Consider the following 366-nt stretch of genomic DNA (forward strand, 5'->3'; position numbering starts at 1 on the left):
AATTGTCAGTGAGTACGGGGTGCAGGGTGGGGGCACATGACCCTGGGCATACCTCAGGAGGGGTTCAAGCTGGGGGGGCTGTGCTGGGCTCTTCCTGGGGGGCGTGTACCCCTGGATCTGTGTGCCAGATGAGAACTAGCTGCTGCTGCAAGCTGTGGCCAGTGGCAGCACCGGGCTCTTCCCGGTGCTCAGGGTGGGTGGCAGCCTGCTGTCATCCAGCATGCAGATCTGGGGGCACGTGAGCCTGGGAAGAGCCCAGAGCAGCCCTTCCAGGTTACATGTAGTAGCAAGAGCTCCGTGCCCCTGCCCCGTACCCCATGCCAACTTACAGTTCCCTCTGCTTTGCTCCCTGCTGCAGCCCCAGGA

This window comes from Gavialis gangeticus, unplaced genomic scaffold (assembly GCF_001723915.1).
Source record: "Gavialis gangeticus isolate Ggan-Ray unplaced genomic scaffold, GavGan_comp1, whole genome shotgun sequence".
Classification (NCBI taxonomy): domain Eukaryota; kingdom Metazoa; phylum Chordata; order Crocodylia; family Gavialidae; genus Gavialis; species Gavialis gangeticus.